Raw genomic sequence first — 17,997 nt, 5'->3', positions numbered from 1 at the left:
TAGCTGTTCAAAATGTCCTGCCTTTGATTTGGGACTAGAACACATGATTCAGGCCAGAAATCTTACAGGCAACAAGATGAACTTTTGCACAGCCCCCCCAAGCAATGCCAGTCATAAAACATTTATTAAACTGGACCTGTGCTAGGCCTTGGAAGAGAAGACCGAGGTAAAACCAAAGCTAACTCTGCCCTGGGAGAGTGGGGAGTCAGGGAAGGCATGCAGCTTTCTATCATTGGAGGTGGCTTTCCAGACAGGTAGAAGCAATATAAAGTCACTGAATGAGAGCTAAAGCTATCACACCCTTCCCCAAGCACATTTTTTTCATTGAATTTGGTTGAAAAGATACTGATAACTAAAGGGACCAAGGTAATATAGGAGAGCATTGTAGCCTCTGAGCAGGCAGAGATGCTACAGATAACATGACCTGTATGACTTGCCACTCTGAGGGTGGTAGAAGGGGAGTGGGATATTGGACAATTTGAAGGGTAGATGGTAGACTGAGGATAGTCTATTTTTTCTTAAAGACAATAGTGAGCCTCAGGAACTCAGAGAATTGGATAGGGGATTTGAAATGATGAGACTTAGGCTTCAGAAATACCAATTTGGCACTATGACAAAGAAATCTGAGGTGAGGTGGTCAAGAGAAGAATGGTGAGAGCCTTCCTTTGAACCTGGAGGACTGGAAGAATTGGTGGTACCATTAAATGAAAAAGTCTGAAGGAGGCATAGGCTTTAGGGAAATATTGGGTCTCCATTTGGATAGACTGAGTTTCAGATGTTTGCAGGAGGGCAACCATTAGGTCTGTCCAGGAGAAAGTCCAAGATGGGAATTGGAATCTAGGAGATAGATCACACTGGAGGAAAGGATCAAGAATCATCTGAGTGGATTCTGAAGTCATGGAAACTGAAAGAATAAAAGAGGAAATGGAAGAGAACCTTGGACATTCTCCAAGGGAGGGAATAAAACACTGGACACAGAGAAACAATCTTTAGAGAAGTAGCAGGGAAACTGAGACAAAGAGGGAACAGTATGGGAAGGGAGTGTTATCTCTATTTTCCAGAAGATTTGAAGTTATGTCAAAACACTCGAAATGCAATATCCTAGAGACTGTTCTGTCCAGCCTCTACAAATTGTGAGGATTATAAGCCTGCATCAAGTTTGCAGAGGGTCTGATTTTTGGGGCCCAGGAGGAAAGGACTGGGTGTAAGGGACAAGGCTGGGACTGGGAGTGAGTAGTACACAATCTTGAGATGATTTACTAGAAATAATGAGACTTCATTGTTTAGAATATAGATTTCATCTTCTAGGGATTTGGGGGTTTTATTCTTGTGCTTTATGTCAGAAAAATAAGCATGACCTGGATTTATTTTTTCCTGAATTTTCTTTTATCTTCTTCTGGGAACATTCTGTATTTCAAAAGTAAACAATCTTAGCCTTTCTTGGGAAAAACTGGCCAACTACAGCAACAAAACAAGATAAACAGAACCTCAGAAAATCCTGATACCTTTAGGCTTACATTTTAATTGGGGTGAATTCTGTGAATTCTGGGAAGAGGGTAGAGGATGAGATCTGGAAACAAAGAGGAAGAATTGGTGGAAGGAAGGAGGATGGAGGAAGGGAAAGTTATGGACAGTCCTTGCTGGAGAATGAGGGTGAGTCCTCCTTCAGTATGACCCCTCACTGTTTCTGATCAGATGATAAGAGCTAAAGAAGCTTTTTCCTTCAGATAAACATGGAGATTTCATTTCACTGTATTCTAACATCAACTACAGTCAATCACCTAGGCTGTTATTAAAGAGCTAAACACACCCTCATAGCTTCTCCTGCCTTTGGTACACCAAGCAAACACTGCTCTGGAAAACCAGCCACCAGCCTTGAACAATTCCCACCCTCTGAGTGTGCACAGGCACATCTAGAGATTGTGTTGCACACTTGTGGTCATCCTTCTCTACCATAAGGGGCTCTTGCTTCAGTTTCAGCAGCAACCAAAAAAAATTCCAAAGTTGCTGCCAGGCATCTCTTACTGTCAGCATCAATGCCATCAAGGAAAGCTACTCATATAGGGTTGGGAAAGATTGGGGGGGCAGAGAAAGAAGATGGGGAGGAAAGGTAGAGGAGCAAATAACTCCTAAAGGAAGGGAAGACACTTGAAAAAGAGGGACCCAAAATGAGGCATTTGTAATTGTTGAGGCAAGAGATCATTCAAACCTGAACTAGGGTGCTGTTTGCAGAATGAATAGATGGGGACATATAAGAAAAAGATTGTAAAAATTGGACAAAGAGTGAGACTGAGGAGTCTAGGAAGACTTTGAGTGAATGACAAGATGGTAGCACACATAAACCCAACAGGGAAGTCTAGAAGTGATGTGGGTTTTGAGGGAAATTTATTGATTTCTGTTGTGGACATATATAGAGTTGGAGCCAGCTGTGGGATCCAGGTGGAAATCTGATCCGAATGTTGTCCTTTGTAATCGAAGAAGACCACAACACCATTTGAATGATGGCATGACTTGCACATTCTGTTGATTATAGTGAGGCGACTGTTGTGCAAAGTTACATCCTTCACACTGCCTCTTCCAGAATTGTTTTCACTCCATGGTCTGATCTAATAGGAAATAGGAGTTCTGGCTATGGTCTGGTATAGTAGGAGATCCTGGTCTTTTGGTTGAAGTCTCTCCAATGCTATGAGGGCACCACAGCACCACCACAATGCTAGGCAGAGCATCAGTATGGTAATTTAATGTCAGTAGAATTTTGAAATAAAATAAAGTCAACCTGTTTCTAGATGGTCTAATCATCGGTACAATGATTCTTCAGTGATTTGGAAATAGATGGATATTTTGGGAGCCTTCTTCATAGAGATGATCATTGAGCCAGTGTGAGTTGATGGTGGGACCTAGGAAAAGATGAGAGGGAGAAGAGTTCATTAGATTTGATGGTTAGGAAATTGTTGGTAACTTTGGAATTGAAGGATTTCAATTGAGCAATAAGGTTAGAAGCCAGACTGAAGGGGTTTAAAAAGCTACTGAAAAGAAAAGAAATGGAGACAACTGAGAGAACATTATGTTTTTCAAGGAATTTCCTGAAAATGATAATCCATGGGGATGTTGGTACCATGGTGGCCTTTTGATGAAGGAAGATGTTTGTAGGGAATATGGAAGAATCTAGTAAGTAGGGAAAGATTTAAGATTAGAGAAGAAATAGGAATGATGGTGGGAGCAATCTGCTGCAGATGATTGAATAGGAGTGGATCAAAGTGGAGGATTCACTTTGCGAAGAAGGACTCCCTCTTCATCAGAGACAGGATTAAGGAAGAAAAAGGTGGGGGATGCTTTCATGGAATGAGTGCATAAGAAAAGAATGAAGAGGGGGGGTAGTTAAGTGGCACAGTGCATAGAGTACCCTACCTGAAGTCAGGAGTAGCTGAGTTCAAATCTAGCCTCAAACACTTAATAATTGCCTTGCTGTTTAACCTTGGCCAAGTTACATAACCCCATTGTCTTAAATAAATAAATTTTTTAAAGAAAGAAAAGAATGAAGCGATAAAAATGAGCTATCAAAAAGTCTTAATAATTTTGGTAAAGTACAAAGTAAGATCTTTATCTTAGAGACTATGTTGAAGGGTACAGTAAGTAGATTCAAGAGAGGAGAGAAACTTTGTGGAGAATACTGTTTTGAACCAATAAAGGGGAGGGGGGGAGGGGAGGGGAGGAGGAGAAGAAGAGGAGGAAGAGGGAGAAAAGGGAGTCAACAGACTGACACAGAGACAGAGATAGACAGAGAGAGCCACAGAAAGAGACATATAGAAACCCAAACACAGAACCAGAGAGATGGAAACAGAAAAACAGAGATGGACAATAAGGAAGGAAAAAAAAGAAAGAAGGAAAGAAAGAGTAAAGAAAGCATTGATAAAGCACTGTGCATTTGGAATACAATGAAAAACAAAACGATTGTTTCTTTCCTTAAGAGGCTTAAAACCTAATGAGGAAAGCTGACCTCCAGCCACTCCACCCAGACATACAAAGAAAGCTAAACTAAGGGGAGATCACAGGTACCTGCATAGCCATAAGATGGTTCTGCCAGTAAGAAGTGCCAGGAGAGCAAAGAAAGAGTGAGCATGAAGGGTTTATTTGCTTTCTCAAGTGAAGGTTCCAAGGAGAGACCCACTAGTTAAGAAGTATCCCCCAGATTGAAGAGGCTTCTATGGCAAAGCAGAGAAGTCAGAGTCAGGGGTGATCTGTGAAAAAGCGTAAGGATTAAGGGTAAAGGACTGGAAAAATATGGCTTAGTGAAAAGATTTCAACTTCCATTTGGAACAAAGAAAAGTTTGGTTTAGAAAATATCGATCGCATGAAGAGCATTCCAAGTTCTTCATTGAAGTGAATGACAAGAACAAGGGTGTGGTCATCCCTGTATCTGGCTAATGGTAAGACCAAAAATAGGCCATGGGTTTTTTAATTAATTGAGGCCATGGGAATTGAGCAAATTGAGCAACTAGGAGATTAGAATGTTTGATGAAACATCAATATCTATATTGGAGTTTCTCAGCAGGAGAACAAGAGTTTGTTCTAATAGAGATACAGTGAGTTAGTAACTAAAAACAGGGGAGTGTCTGCCTTTTCTGGTAGGGATGGTTACTCCTTCTCTCAAATCCTTCGAGCACACAAACCAGAAGAGACAGTGGCATGTCACTTACTTCCTTATGGGCCTTTTCAGAACCTTCCTTAATTACCATTAGTTAATAATCACCTCTCTTTCTTTGAACTTCACTTCACTTTGGCCAGATCTTCTTGATTCAATGAGTATACAAATCCCTCTTATAGTTATTTCAGAAGCTGTTCAGTCTTCTTCTCCATCCTACCCTCTGACTTTTTCAAATATACTGACTGTCACTTTCCAAACTCCCCAAGTTCCATGACCTCTGGCTTCAGTCTCTATAAACCACATTCAGCACTGGTTATATGTCCTCTTCTCCCTCTTTCCAAACAATCGAATTCATCCCTGGTGTCATCATTTCTAGATTCCTGTTTTGTTGCTATTTTTTTAAATTTTAGTTTTCCAACTACCTGTAAAACTTGTTTCCAGCATGCATGTTTATAAGATTTTGACTTCTAGATTTTTCTACCTCCCTCACTTCCCTCTACCTCTCTCCCCTTTTCCCTGATATTAAACATATTATTCATTCTGTGAAAGAAGAATCAGAACAACAGTGGGGGAAATAGTTCTTTCTCTGAATGTGGATGGCATTTTCCATCACAAGACCTTTATAATTGTCTTTACTTATTAAATTGCTGAAAGGAGTGAAGTTCATTATAGATGATCATCACACAGTGTGGTTGTTAATGTGCACACCATTCTCCTGGTTAATGTGCACTCCATTCTTGCTTATTTCACTCATTGTCAGTTCATCTAAGTCTTTCCAAGTTTTTTTCTGAAATCCACTTACTTATAATTTCTTATAGAACAGTAGTATTCCATCAAATTCATATACTACAATTTGTTCAGTCATTTTTCAATTAATGAATATCCCCTTAATTTCCAATATTTTGCCACTATAAAAAGAGCTGCTATGCATATTTTTATACATGTGGGTTTTTCCTTTTTTATGATTTCTTTGGGATACAGACCTAATAGTAACATTGCCTAACTATGATTCTTCAGAGGATTATAATGACTTCAGGCTCATCTATTCCTACATATGTCACCTAAAGTAGGATTTCATTTGCCTTCCAGTCAAATTTAGATTCCATGTTTCACAGCTTCAGAAATGACCTCATTGCTACTCTTGTACTGTTGACCTCCTACCAATCCTATCCTGTTTCTCTATCCTACTCATAAAATCTTTAACTTTCTTGAACTGTCTTCTTTCATGATTTCTCTTCTTTCTATGATATACTCTCTTCCTTGACTTCTGTGTTTTTGTATAGCCTATTTTTCTTTGTTTCCTTCTCTGACAAGGCTTTTTCTTTTTCCTTTGCTGTCCTCTTAAAAGCTGAGATGCTCTAGGCCTTTGTTCTCAATTCTCTCCTGTTCTTTCTTTAGTCTCTACCCTTTGGCAATCTCATTTACTGCCCTGACTTTGACTTCCATGTGAATGATGAATCTCAAACCAGCTTCTCTAATCTGTCCCTCAGGTCCCAGATTCCCATATTCACACTTTGGGTTTATCATAAGAATAAGCTTTAGAAGATCATTGCTGACCCATAGTGAACTGGACTGCCTATGGTGCCAGAGATCTTCTGGTAAAGTCCAGATGCCCACTTGTGGATGTCATTGAGTGGATTGGTCCTTGGGTCTGGCCTAAACTCAGTAACCATTAAGGGACTTTCCAATTTTATAAACTGACTCCTATCTCACTTTTCTTCACAAGCTTCTGAATCTCAGTTGCTTTCATTCACTTGGTGCTCTTGCAGACTTCTCTAATCCCCAGGTCTGAACTAGCATCTCTACTGCATTTAAATAAGAGTACCAAGGTCAGAAGCCTTGCCCAAATGCATCTGATCTTTGAAGGGAAGGACCCATGACCTCATGGAGGATTTTTATATGCTATTCTCCCCTTTTATTGAATGTCTACCAAGTGGCTCAGGTCTGTTTTCTCTGAACATTGGCTTCAGTCCCTCACACATTTTGGACTCTGAATGAACATTATATAATAATGGAAATGAAGAGGGTGGAGGCTAGCTCATGATTACACAAGGATAGCAATTAGATCTTTACATCTTAATCACTAGATTGACAAATGAATTCTTGAACCAAAATAATCACTGCTTTCAGTTTTCCCATCAGCCCCTCCTGTCCTTCCCATAACCCAGTTTGTTTACTGTCCCAATGACCCCATGAAGAAAATCATTACCTTCCACAGCTTGAGAACACTCATTACATGACTTTGGAAGAAAGTGATGCAGCCTTGGCATGGAAGCAGCTCTCCCCCAAACCATTTCTGAGCCCATTCACCCCTGCTGCCTTCTTGATTACAGACCCCAGACATCCTCTAAGTAACTTGTGGGCATTTTTATTGCTTTCACATTTCTCCATTAGGTAGACTGGATGGAAGTCTATATCCTTAGTCATCTGCATGGGATGCTCCCTTTCTCATGGCTTCTGTAGGTTGATATCCCCAGAGCAAAGACACTGAAGGCAGCAACTCTTCTAGTGTTATAGGGGAGCTATGACCTTGTTAAGGGACCTGGGGCATCTTCTAGTCCAATCTCATCTTTTTTATTGATAATGAGACTAAGGTATAGAGAGTGGGGGGTGGATTTATCCAAAATTACACAGCAAGCACAAGTGATGGGCATGCCCCTGAAATAGGCAGAGATCAGTGGAATTTTGAACATTTGATCCCTTTTCCTTTCCTAAGATAGATCAGTCCCTATCCTTTTCCTAATGTCTTTCCCCAGTGTGATTATGGAAAGTATTTATAGGAGTTGAGCATCATAGCTGGAGGGTCCTCAGCTCATTAAGACCAACACTTTCATTTTACAGGTGAGAAAAATAGAGGCTTGTTCCCCTTGGCTTGTGGCTCACAAGGGATCATTATTGAAATCTAAGGTCTATATCCCTGACCTCCTTGTGTCCACCAAGGGAACCACCAGAAGCTTGAGCATATAACAGTGAGTGATACTAGTATAGATAGTCACCTAGGCAAGGCATGGCAGGCAGCCATGGAGGTTGAAAGAAAGTGAAGAGGCCTCCTCCTCATTGCAGAGGGAAAGAGAATACTCAAGCCACCCCCGGAAGGGAATTTTGCCCACTTGCAAAGCTCTAGACACCTTAGTGTACCAACCGGATTCAGCTGGGAAAGATTTTTCTGAAAATTATTCCAACTGGCTATATGCCAAAACCCTCATTCAGACCCCCCTCCCAAATCTCTGTTGTCTGGACTATTTCCAAAACTTCCAAATTGGTTTCTCAGTTTCTCCCCTTTCTCTAGTCCAGTTCCTCCTTCATACAATTGCCAAAATAAGCTTTGTGAGGCACAGCTCTGACCATGGGACCCATCCTCCCCCAAACAAACAGAGCATCCAGTAACTCCCTATTGTCCCTTGGCTCAATTACAAACTCCTTATTCTGATAGTTTAGACCCTCTAAAATGTGGCTCCAACCATTCTTTTGAGTCCCATTTCAGTTATTCCCCATCTTATATTTTACATTCCAACTAAATTATATTGTGAATTGTTCCCTAAATAGGACATCAAATTTTCTTCTGCAAGTCATTCACACAAGTTAGCCCTAGTGCATGCCTTCCTCATCTCTACTGCTCAGAATTTTCCTCTTGGGCTCAGTTCAGGGCACATTCTCCTTTAAGCCTCCCTTCCTGATTGCTCCCATTAAGAACCTTGTCTCTTTCCCCTTCTCTCTGTCTCTGTCTCTCTGTCTCTATGTCTGTCTGTCTGTCTGTCTGTCTGTCTGTCTCTCTCTCTCTCTCTCCCCCTCCCCCAATCGCTCTCTCCCTGTCTCTGTAGGAACAAGCCTCTATTTTCTCGCCTGTAAAATGAGAGTATTGGTCTTAATGATCTGAGGACCCCCCAGCTATGATGCTCAAATCCTATAAATACTTTCCATAATCACACTGGGGAAAGACATTGGGAAAGGGATAGGGACTAATCTATCTTAGGAAAGGAAAAGGGATCAAATGTTCAAAATTCCACTAATCTCTTCCTATTTCAGGGGCATGCCCATCACTTGTGCTTGCTGTGTCTCTGTCTCTCTGTCTCTCTGTCTCTCTGTCTCTCTGTCTCTCTCTCTCTCTCTCTCTCTCTCTCTCTCTCTCTCTGTCTCTGTCTCTCCACCTTTTCCCTTGAAGTCTTGAAGGCAGGCAATATTTCATATTTTCCTTGGGTCATTAACACTTCCTATAGGTCTGAAATACGGTAGCTTCTTAATAAGCACTCTTTGCATTTAGTTGTTGGTTTAATTCAATTGAGTTGGTTGAGCATGATGGATTATAGAAATGAGTAAATCATCATGGTGGTATATACCTGTATGCAGATACCTATTTGTATATTTATAAAGCATGTATGTCCACCCACATCCATACATCTATGTTTGCATGCATGTGAATCTATGTATAGACATTTATATTCTATATAGACCTACATGCATCTTCCCCCCTACATTTCCAACCTCCTTCTGCCTTCTCTCTCACTCCATACTCTGTGATCCACTGACCCTGGCTTCCTTGCTATTCTTCACACATAACATTCCATCCCCCTACTCCAAAGCCTTTTCATCAGTTCTCCTCCATGCTTGGAATTCTCTCTTCTACTCCACTTTCTGATTTCTCTTTCCTCCTTTAAAGTTCATGATAAAAATCTCATCTTCTTTTAGAATACTGTTCTTATCCCTGTAAATGCTGGTGCTTTACCTCTCTTATTTATCTTCAATTCATTTTATTAAGATCTTTTTATTTAGTTGTTTACATAGGATTGTTTTCCCCCTGTAGACAGTGAGCTCATTGAGAACAGGGACTCTCTTTAGCCTTTCTTTGACTCCCCAGCCCTTAGCATAGGAGCTTAATAAATGTTTATTGACTTCTTATATATTACTATATCTCTTCTTTTGTTTTTTTTGCAAGGCAATGGGGTTAAGTGACTTGCCCAAGGTCACATAGCTAGGTAATTATTAAGTACCTGAGGCCATATGTAGAAGAACACAGGGCCAATGCTCTATCCACTGTGCCACCTAGCTGCGCCAGTCAACATTTATGACTATATCTTAAGGTGCAGTCCTGGGTCCTTTCTTTCTTTTTTTCTACACCCTCTTGGTGATCACATCAACTGCCATGGGTTGAATTTTCTTGGTCCAGTCTATTCCTAAATGCATTTATCTATATAAATTCCAGTCCTGCCATCTAGTCCTGAGGTATCAACTGCTTGCTGAGCATCTGCAGAGCGTTATCTCCCCATAGGAATCTCAAGTTTAACAAATCTGAGTTGGAGTTTATTATATTTTTCTCATACCATTCCCTTCTCCAAATTTACCCATATCTCTTGAGGGTACCATCATCTTTTCCAGGTTATAAACCTCCAGTTCAAGCTTAGAGCCTTCACTTTCTCCTCCCTTCTCCCCTGCTCCCATATCCAATCATTTACCAAGACATATTGATTCTACCTCTACCACTTCATAGCAATTCTGGCACTTGTTCCCTTTTCTCTACTCACATGGCTATCACCCCAATTCAGAACCTCATCATGTCTCTTACTGACTTGTAATTGCTTTCCAAATGATTACCTTGAATTATCTCCAAATCTGTCCTCCACCCAGTTGCCAGGGTAATATCCCTAAAGAACAGGACTGACCATGTCATTCCCCATTGCAAAAGCTCTACCAGAATAATTATATATAACCTGTATTGGGCTTTGAAATCCCTCTACAACTTGCTTCCAACTTATTTTTCAGACATATTTTGCATTATTCCTCCTTCTACATTCTAAATTTCAACTGCAGTGGCCAACACATTGTTCTCCACACAAAACACTCTGTCACCTTTATTCTACATTATTTGTCCTCTGTTTCTGCCTCCTGGGATGACCTCCTTCCTCATTTGCATCTTTTGGAAGTCTCAGTTCCTTTCAGTGTTTATCTCAAGCACCATCTTAATAGGAACAATGAATGGAAACTACAAAGAGGCAAATTAAGTTTGAATATTTGAAAAAAACAAAGACAAACCAAAAAACTCAACCTTTTTCCTAACATGTGTGCCATTTCAAAGGTGCATGGGTTGCCTTGGGAGGTGATCCTTTTCACCTCAGTGGTGACCTTTATGCTGACCCCAGACAACCCTTTGTCATGTGTTTTAGGATGAATATCCCTTTGTTTATGGAATGGAGCAAATTGGCACTGCAATCTCTTCTGCTTTCCAATGGTCCTAAAAGAGGTCTTTTCTATATTCCCATGAATACTCTTGATTTCCTTTATATTTTCTTTGTAAGAAGGAGGAAGTGTGGCTTAATGAATAGAGAAGGGGAATAAATATTTCTATGGCATCTACTAGGTGTCAGATATAATTATTGTGTGATTGAATCCTAACAACAACCCTACAAGGTAAGTTCTGTTATAATCCCCATATTACAGTTGAAGAAACTGAGGCAAACAGTTAAGTGACTTGTCCAAGGTCACCCAGCTAACAAGTATCTGAGCATAGATTTGAACTCATGTCTTCCTGACTCCAAGTCCAACACTCAATCTAATATGGCACCAGCTGCCTCTAGAAGATTTCTGTTGGAGTCAAGAAGACATGGACTGAATTTCTTCTGCCATGTTGGCTATGTAGCCCTGGGAAAGTTACATAATCTCTCAATATTGCAGGTGACCCTTCAGGATTTTAAGTTCCAAGTTGCTTTCTTATCTACCTTGGTAGAGGGATTTTTCATACTGAGAATCCCATACACAGATGAAAATAAGTTTTTTTTTTGGGGGGGGGAGTGCTTTCTCTTCCTTCCCCCAATCTAGTATGTTTCCTACTGTATCCTATTGTCATATATATGTATGTATATATATATATATATACATATATATATATATATATATATATATGAATATTTGAGTCTTCTCCTCATATAATGGTTCTTAACCTGGTTTCCATAGATCCTTGAGGGTTCCACAGATAGATTTCAGGGGATTATTGAACTTGGGGGCACAAGAACAATTACAACTTTATTTACATCAACGTTCAACTGAATTTGAATATTTTCTCAATAATGAATGTATGTATGTAACAAAATAGTATGCTGAGAAGAGATCCATGGGTTTTACCAGACTTCCAAAAGGTTCTATAATACAAAAAATATTAAATTCCCTCTCCACCCCCCACCCTTGTAGAATGAGAGCAGGAATTGGTTTGGTTTTGCCCTTGTAATACCCAAACCTAGCACATAGTAAACAATAAATACAAGACAAATGCATGCCGACTGAAATCTCTTCTGGCTTCATTGTGGTCTATGAGTCTAGTCCTAGACACTATCTGTTGTGACCCCTAGAATGGAGCCCGAATTCAATAAAAAGATCTACCGAAATCTTGGGGCATCTTCTGCATAGATTTTCTGCCACCATAGATAGGATTATATGGGCAATGAGAAATGGACTGAACTTTGGCCAAAACTAAGCACCAACTCCCTGTAGTACATGTTCACTCGTGGAGGTAGAACCTTGGGATAATCCCACAGATCTAGTCTTTGACCGCATCTCTGGTTTAGAAAGATTAGAAACCAAGACTCCCCTTGAATCTGGAAGATTCAGCTTGAAAAGATTAAAGTTTCCAAGATGCAGAAGTAAAAGGTTATAAAAGACCTAAGTGTCCTTCCATCCCAATTTCTTGGGTTTCTTTTTGAAAGCACTCTCACCAAGCCTTCATGTGAATGCCTTATATAAAGAGAAACCTACAGGCCATGACCATTGTTGAGCACTGTTAATATTCAGAGCCCGAGTGACTTTGCAGATAGACAGCTGGGCTCAAGCCAGTTAGGAAGACATGGGTTCAAGTTCTGATTTGGACATAAGCTGCTTCTGTGATCCTGGACAAGTTAGCCTTTTTTTTTCCATTTTTCTCTATTTCAGTTCCTTTATCTGTAAAATGAGAAAGTTGGACTAAATATTTTCAGAGGTCCTTTTCAGTTCACACTATATTATCCTTTAACCTTTCAAAATTCCCCAAAAGTAATTCACAGAAATCAGGCAAAGAATGGTAGAGACATTCCCGGTACCTTCAAAATAATAATAATTTCTTTCTGAGTTTGATCTTTTCCCTCCCCTGGAGAATGTTTTCACCATTTGAGTATGTTCCAATTGCCAATTTTTCTAAAACAGGGAAAACTCTCCTCTTTGGTGAATATAAGGTAAATTTCATTATTTCGTCCAGGTAAGCCATCTGCTGAATTATTAGCCAATCATTGTAGGCCAGAAGAAGCAATGTGATAGTTGGTCATGAATGTGAATAAGCTAATCTTTAACTCTCTTCCCCTTTTTCTCTATGTTCTTTTCTTCCACAAGTCGTGTTTGAAATATTCCCATTTAAAATCATTTCCATTTACTTTTATTCACCTTTTAGCAAAAAATCATTCACATTCAGAGTTTAGACTGTAGGAATTTGAAACCAAGTGTTCAAAGATGAATGGAGGCAAACAAGCCTTTTGAGGAAAATATCAAAAACAAAAACAAAAGAAAAAATCTCAATATCAAAGAACATTGCAAGACAAACACAACCCATAGTCTTCTTCTATATGTTTTGCAATCATTGCCCTGAAAATTTAGGAGAAGTACATTTCAGTTAATTAGAAATTCTTTACAAGTGCCTTCAATGTACAGTGCACATTTCTGGGAAGTAAACATGGATGAGATAACTCCTAAAAACCCTCCTAAAAACATATATAATGTTAGCAAGTTGCCTAGATCAACTACTCTTACAGTTTTAGTCTCAGGATGTCTGTACACTGGGAAACAGTATTGAGAACTGCCCTTATCCAAGTAAAGTTTGCTCAGGTGAGTAAGTATTTATTAATACTAATGATGTGAGTAATCAAAACATCTTGTTACTATTATAAAAATAGTTTAGACCTTTGAAAAGACCTCAGACACTCCCATAGTCTCTTTTGGCCACTGGTTCTTAAAATGTGGGCTGACATTTTCAGAACCACTGACAAGAGTTTATAGCTTGAGTATGTGAGTCAGTCAGGACTTGAAACAGGGTCCTCTTGGTATGAAGAGCAGGTCTCTATCCACCACCCCATGTATTAGGGAGAAAAAGAAAATAGGGAACCCTTTCTGCCTTCAGAGATGAGTGTGATATACATACAAGTGAATATATGTGTGTGTGTTTGTGTGTATGTTTATGAGTGTGTAAGTCCTAAGCACCTGGGGTAACAGAATAAATCTCAAAGCTATTAAGAGAAGAGATTTTTTCTTTGTATCTCTAGCTACTTTGCTAGTAAGCTCTTCATAAATGATTGATGGTTGACTGATTAAGCTGAGTTTTGAGCAGAGATGAAGAGGGCTATTCCCTTGGGATATATGGGACCAGTCTGTGAGGGCTCATAGAGAGGGGCATAGAATTTCATGGGTGAGCAAAAGTGTTTTCATTTGAATATTCATGATAAATCACCTTAAATTTGGCATGTTTACTGAGGATATAGCCAAGATTGTTTCTCTTTTGACTTTTGTACTATCAATGAATTATATAGAGTAGTTATCTAATAAATGCTTATTTATTGAATTATTCCAAAACAGTCTACTAGGTGCCATGGGATAGAGAGAGAGAGAGAGAGAGAGAGAGAGAGAGAGAGAGAGAGAGAGAGAGAGAGAGAGAGAGAGAAGAGAGAGAAGAGAGAGAAGAGAGTGTGTCTGCTGTCAAGAAGTTTAGTTTACATATTCTGGGGGTGATGACGATTAAAAATGTGTACAGATACCTGAATATAAAGTCTTATGGAAGATAATTTCAAGAGAGTCAGAGCATTAAGAGGTAAGGCATTGAGGGAAAACCAAGGCACCAGAAAGAGATGACACTCAAGTTGGATGCCTCCAGTGGAAATCCATTCCATCTCCTTCTATTTCCAAGGATTCAGCTGATTTCCAGTACTGCCTAAAATACTTTTTCTAAAACCAATCCCTGATTTTCTTAGTGGGTGGAGAGGTTGGGGGTGGGGGGAGTGGAGGTTCTTTGGTTCTAACCTTCCAGATTGGTTTCCTATCTGTTATGATCGTTCTCTTCATTATTCTTTACTGTAGTTATAGGATTTAGGATTTAGAGACTTTGTTTGCACCAATGTAAAAGAGAGTTGAAGTGCCACCCAGGTTATTAGCATCGGAGTCAAAATTTGTATTCTGGACCTCCCTCTCCAGCTCCCATCATTTCTCTCCCTACTTATTTGTAATTTCCCTAAGTCACAGATTCCACTTCTCCAACAACACCCCCCATCCAACACATACACACATACATAGACACATTTCCAATCCTATCAGAATATTGTGAAGAGCTGTTTTGCCTCATTGGAAAGAGCTGACAAGTTTCTTGTAGAAGAGGCTTGGCCTTGAATATCTGAGCAGCAGGTTTGGGGAGGGGATTCTTCCCTCTGAATTCTGGTGGCCTCTGTTGGCTTGGGATTAGTTGCTAGGAGGGAGTGCTTTTGCTAACCTCTCTGGCTCAGCTCCTATGAATGTATAATGGCCATGGAACCCCATCCAGCTGCTGAGAGGTTCATTAGTTAAGATGTATGCCATGCTATGGAAATGCTAATTGCTGTTGCCAGTGTGGGCTGGATCTATCAGTGACTTGGAGTTGAAAAGCTCCGAATGCCTCTATTCGTCTTTGTGCCAGTGAGCTTGAACTTTGGCAGCCCATTTGGCGGATGGAATGATGGCTTCATGTTCTCTTGTATTTGGGGCCATTTCAAGGCTGGGGCTTCCAGGGTGGTTTGAACAGGATTGGAGCAACATATTAAACAAAACAGCAATTCTCAGTGCTCATGATGGGTGGAATTCATCACGCTGTTATTATAGACAGGTCTATTTGTACAACAGCCGTCTCTCTGTCCTGGCCTTCTGCTGGGCCCGGCGATGAGTCACATCATTAATTCTGTGTTCCGTGACATCCCTGTCTCTTGTCATAGCTTTTATTTTTATTTATTCATTGAATAATTTAAAAAGCACTGACAGAAGGCCCACAGGTAGCTGCTGGAGAAGCCGCATAATTTGCAGCATCAGTTTCAAATGGGTGGATGTGCCGGTTAGGGATGGCCACACAATACTACAGTCCCTCCTTACACTTTTATGAATATTAATGTATTCTTATTTAGTCTCTTTACCAAGAAATCCGATGGAGATAGAGAGATGGTCCATTGAGGCTTCCAAACACTATTATTTTCTAGAGAGTCAAGAACATTGAAGTTGGGACCAATTGGATGCTTACTAGTCCCTTTGATACAAACATGAGCTGTAAACAAAAGCAGACTTAACACATAATGATATATTCTTTATGGAAGGCACATAAAAAATTTCATGAAGATATGGGATTAAGTTTGGGATTAATTTCCTTCATGCTGTGCTTTTCCGACTGGCCACCTGAAATCATCATTTAGGTAGAATCTTCCTTGATACTGCCAAGACTTTCTCTTCTGAGCTCCCACAGTCCTTAGAGGTCACCTTTCAGTCCTCTGTTATGCATAGTCTTGAATTGGGCTCTCTTGTTTTATAGACACTAGTCTTGCTCTCCATTCTGGTCTTAAACATACTGGCCCTATGGCATTGCCACGTGTCTTGTGCTGTAGACTCTGGAGACCTTCGTCTTATCCATCTTGGAGTTGGACCTCTACTGTTTTGGGAGTCTCTTCCTACTAGGATGTGATATTCTCAAAAGGAAGTTTGTTTTGCTTCCCTATTTCTGTCTCCAGAGAGTGGGACAATTCATGTCATAGTGCTTGTCATATAGTATGTATTTAGAAAATGGTTTTTCATTCTTCATTTTCATTCATTATCTTTATCCATCTTTCCAACTAAATTAGAAGCAGCTTGAAGCAAGAAATACTTAGTTTTTCTGAATCAACAAAGGAAACCTATGATAAAGGTGCCATGTTAACATATTGAAGACGCTATACTAGATATTTTGAGACATAAGGATAGATGTCATAATGTCTACTTCTGAGGAACTTATGTTGTATTGGAGACAGCTGAGAGGAAAGACATGCTCACAGAGTAGGACAAGGCAATTCCTCAAAGTGCTCATAAAACTTGGGGAGGAAGAGAGCACTTGGAGCTGGAGGCAAAGGGAGAGGGAGAAAGTTTATTAAGCACCTACGGTATTCTAGACACTGTCCTAAGCACATTGCAAAGATTTTCTTTTTTGACCCTTACAATAACTATGGGAGGTAGATAATATTTTTATTCTCATTTTACAGTTGAGGAAACTGAGACAGACACTTGCTCGGGAGCAGACAATTAGGAAGTATCTGAAGCTGTATTTGAATTTCAGTCTTTCTGACTAGAAGTCCAGTGTTCTATTCAGGAGGTCACCAGTGGCACCAGATCAATGAATGTTTCACTAGGAGTATCTGTCAGAGATAGACCTCTTTCATATCCCCCATAGCATATTCCATCATGTAGGTACATATCAGGAAATACTGACTGGGATGACTGACTGTTCTTCATGAAATAGTTGGCATATCTTTGTCCCTGAGATTAGAAAGACTCTGGTTCAAATCCTGCCTTTTTTTTCCATGGGACCATATGACCCTCAAACCTTTTCATGTGATCCTCAGTTTCCTCATTTGTAAAATTATTTAATTATATAATGATACTTTTGCAATTTTTTATAATAATGATTGTTATTATATGATCATGTCTATGACCTCTATTTCACAAGTTTGTTATGAGTAAAGAGCTTTGGAAACTTTAATGTACAGACAGTAAACACTTAATAAATGCCAATTTTCTTGTTGACTATATTAAGGACATTTATTCCTAGTCCTGTTTAGTTGTTCATATTCCTATTTCAATAAGAATTTTTCTAAAAGACATGAACTGGTTTTCCCCCAGTTCTTTTTTCTGATTTTGGGGATGGTGGGGTCAGTATGAGAAGACAGTCGGTTTTACACCATAGATAGAATGTTGTATATTGAGATGGAAATTGCCTCCGTGACTTAGTGGTTGAATCCTGGGCAAGTCACAGATCTCTCACCTTCAATTTTTTATCTGTAAAATTAGGGTACTAAGAAATTACACCTACCTTACTGAACTCTTGGAAATAAAATGTGGTCCCACAGTTCCTACATTGCTAGGTCTGCCACCCATCCATACCCCCACTCCATTTGAAATTATCCTTTGTGGATGCTTCAAGGGATCAGGAGGGCACCATTCCTTTTCCCCCATAACACCTTCCAGAAAGCTGCTAGGAGACCACTAGAACAGGACAAACCATTTCCCTATGACTTCCAGGTCAAGGAACTACCTTCTCAGAAGCCTCCTCTTCATACCTCACCTGCTACTGGTGGTTGCCCAGTTCCTATGGA

General features: G+C 39.8%; 1 protein-coding gene across 4 annotated transcripts in view; it reads left to right on the top strand.

Annotated features, from left to right (window-relative positions):
- IL1RAP (interleukin 1 receptor accessory protein) overlaps positions 1–17,997 on the top strand; it is a 142,949-nt gene that overhangs the window by 72,198 nt on the left and 52,754 nt on the right. The window lies entirely within an intron of this gene.

Source organism: Macrotis lagotis, chromosome 6 (genome assembly GCF_037893015.1).
Source record: "Macrotis lagotis isolate mMagLag1 chromosome 6, bilby.v1.9.chrom.fasta, whole genome shotgun sequence".
Classification (NCBI taxonomy): Eukaryota; Metazoa; Chordata; class Mammalia; order Peramelemorphia; family Peramelidae; genus Macrotis; species Macrotis lagotis.
Note: the sequence above shows the minus strand (reverse complement) of the source record. Positions and strands in the feature narration are given on the sequence as shown.